Raw genomic sequence first — 3613 nt, 5'->3', positions numbered from 1 at the left:
ATGACAACTTATGGTTATCAAAGTTTGCTCATGGCTGCTACCATTATAACATGCCATTAAATGGTTCTGTGGTTTCAATTTACTGTGTCAATGTAAAGCTGAAGTTTCTAAATGGAAGGTAAAAATCTGAGGCCCTCAAGATGATGAATTATGGGGAGGGGGGGAGCTGGAGCTATAGTACAGCAGGTAGGGCATTTGCCTTGCACACGGCCTACCCAGGTTAGATTCCCAGCATCCTGTATGGTCCCCCCAAGCACCGTGAGGAGTAATTCCTGAGTGCAGAGCCAGGAGTAACCACTGTGCATTGCCACCTGTGACCCAGAAACGCAAAAAATGATGATTTGGGATTGATCCTTAGCATTGCAAACAGCATTATTTTTTAATTTTTAATATTTTTCTTTCTTGCTTGCTTGCTTGCTTGCTTTTTTGTTTCCCTTAGCTTTAATATCATGAAGGGATCTTCCCACATTTTTCTTCATATATCTTAAGAATTCAGGTATGATAGTGAGGTCTTTAATACATTTGATCTGACTTTGTTCCTGGCACTATAAAGAGGTCTGAGTTCATTTTATTTGCATGTTGCTCTCCAGTTTTCCCAGCACCAGTTGCTGAAGAGACTTCCTTGCTCAACTTCATATTTCTTGAGCCTTTATGAAAGATTAGGTAATAATAATCTGAGGGCCAGCGTCAGGATATTTGACTATATTCCATTGTTCTGAGGCCTGTCTTTATATGAATGTCATGATATTTTGATTACTACAACTTTGTAGTAGGGATTGAAGTTGGGGAAGGTGTTCCCTTCTTTTTACCAAAGATTGCTTTAGCTCTTCATGGGAGTTTATTATTGTGTATGAGTTTCAAGAGTGTTTAATCTATTTCTTTGAAAAATGTTATGGGTATCCTTATAGAAAGTGCATTAAATCTTTATAGAGCTTTGGGGTGTATTGCCATTTTGACAGTGTTAAACCTCTCAATCCATGAGCATGGGATGTGATTCCATTTCCTCATATACTCTCTTATTTCCTGAAGTAGTGTTTTCTAGGTTTTTTTTTTTTTTGGTATAGTTCCTTACCCTTTTTAGTTGATTCCAATATACTCGATTTTCTGAGGTATTATTGTGAATGGGATTGTTTTTCTCTATCTCTTTTTTCTCTTTCATTATTAATATATGGGAAAGCGATGGTGTACCAGATATTGATTTTGTAATATGCTATTTAGTAAACAAATCTATTGTTCCCAGGAGCTTTTTTGTAGATTCTTTGGGATTTTCTAAGTATAGTATCATGTTATCTCCAAATAGTAAAAGCTTGAGTTCTTCCTTTTTCATATGGATGCTCTTGATATCTTTTTTTTTTACCAAAATCATATGGCAAGTACTTCAAGTACTATGTAGAATAGGAGTGTTGAGAGTGGGTAACTTGTTTTGTGCCTGATTTTATTCTGGAATTCTAGTTCATTGATTTCTGCTCCAAGCCTTTGGTTTTTCCCCCGTTGAGAATAATACTTGCTGTGGGTTTGTGGTAATTTGCATTGACTATATTGAGGAAAATACTTTCAACTCCCATTTTGTTGAGAGTTTTTCATCATGAATGGGTGCTGGATCTCATCAAATGCTTTATCTACATCTATTGATATGATCATATGACTTTTATCTTTATTTTATTGAGATGGTGTATTCTGTTGATTGACTAGAGAATGTTAAGCCATCCTTGCATCCCCAAGCTAAACCTACTTGGTCATAGTGTGTGATCTTTTGTTGAGTTTCTAGATTCTCTTTGCTGGTATTTTCTTGAAAATCTTTGTATCTATATTCACAAAGGAAATAGGTCTGTAATTTTCTTTTTTTTGTTGTGTCTCTGTCGATTTGAGTATTAGGGTGATCTTTGCCTCATAGAAAGCATTTGGGAGTATTTCTGTTTCTTCAATTTCCTGGAAAATCTTAAAAATGTTGGAAGCAGTTCCTCTTTAAAGGTTTGAAATATTTCACTACTGAATCCATCTGAGCCATGGATTCTGTTTGCTGGTATACTTTGGACCATCATTTCAATTTCTTCGTTAGTGATAGGTTCAAGTATTCCAAATCTTCTTGGTTCAGCCTTGGGAGGTAATTGGAATCCAATAATTTATCAATTTATTCAAGATTCTCTCATTTCCTGCTGCAAAGATTCTCAAAATAATCTCTGATGATCCTATGGATTTCTGTACTTTCTATTAGGACACCCCACTTTGCAGTTCTGATTCGATTTATTAGAATTTTTTCTCTTTGTTTCTTTGAGAGGCTTCTCATGGTTTCTTGATCTTATTTATTTTCTCAAAGAACCACCTTTGTTCTTAATGGTCTTCTGGATTGTATTTTGGGATTCTAGCTCATTGATGTCTGGTACAAGTTTTATTATTTCCTTCCTCCAGCCTAGTTTGGACTACTTTTGTTGGTCATTTTCCAAAATCTTGAGCTCTAATTTATTCATGTAGGCCCTTTCTTTCTTTCTGATGAATTCTGGCAGAGCTATAATCTTTCCTCTTAACACTGCTTTTTCTGTGTCCCACAAGTTCTGGTAGCTCGTGTCCTCATTCTCATTTGTTTCTGGAAACTTTTTATTTCCTCTTTGATTTCTTCTCTAAGCCAACAGTTGTTCATTACTTCCCTTAAAGAAAATATTTCCTTGCTGAACTTCAGTCTGTTTGATCTATCGAGAAGTGACAAAGAAGTGTTTAAATCTCCTACTAGTATTGTGTTGCTATCATTGTTTTCTATAAGTCTATTAGAAGTTGTTTTTAAGTATTTTGCTGGTCTGTCATTAGGATCATATACATTGAGGAGGGTGAATACTTTCTGATGTACATATCCCATGATCATGAAGAAATGACCTTCACTGTCTCTGATAACCTTTAGCCTGAAGTCTATGTGGTCTGATACTAGAATGGCCACTCGAGCTTTGTGGAGTTGTTCTTTTCTTGAAGACTTGTTTTCCAGCCTTGTACTTTTAGCCCATGGGTGCTTTGATTGTTCAGACGTGTTTCTTGCAGGCAGCAGAATGTTGGTTTCAGTTTTCTAATTCATCTTCCTATTCTGTGCCTCTGAATTGGCACATTTAGTCCATTGACATTGAGAGAGATTGTTGTTTTGGGGATTTTTGCTCTCTTTATGTATAATTTTTGTACTTGTGGGGATTGTCTTAGCTTAAAGTAGACCTGTTAATCCTTATTGCAACGAAAATACGGAATGCTTTACAAGTTTGCATGTCATCTCTGTGCAAGGACCATGCTCATCATTGTATCATTTCAATTTTAGTATAGGTGTTACCAAACCTAGTAGGAGTTAATTTTTCCATATTTTACTCTCCTTATTACTTTAAGTGTTGTCCTTCTTCACACCTATGGCAGAAAATGATTCCTAATTAAGGAATGTATTTCAAAGCAGCATGAATAAATAGATTTAGAACTTTAATGTCCCAGAAATAAAAATATGGTTTTTACTATATTATCGTTTACCATACCCTAGGCATCAGTTTTACAAAATAATTCTTTTGGAAGATGGTATATGAGTTTGTTTAATGTTGTTCCCTGAAACCTTCATTAAGAACTTTAAAATAGAGCCTTTTGCTTTTCTCAC

General features: G+C 35.4%; 1 pseudogene; it reads right to left on the bottom strand.

Moving 5' to 3' along the window:
* Window positions 1-3212: 3212 nt before the first annotated feature.
* Window positions 3213-3309, bottom strand: LOC130040978 (uncharacterized; annotated as a pseudogene).
* Window positions 3310-3613: the final 304 nt, after the last annotated feature.

Source organism: Sorex fumeus, unplaced genomic scaffold, assembly GCF_029834395.1.
Source record: "Sorex fumeus unplaced genomic scaffold, SorFum_2.1 ptg000095l, whole genome shotgun sequence".
Lineage (NCBI taxonomy): Eukaryota > Metazoa > Chordata > Mammalia > Eulipotyphla > Soricidae > Sorex > Sorex fumeus.
Note: the sequence above shows the minus strand (reverse complement) of the source record. Positions and strands in the feature narration are given on the sequence as shown.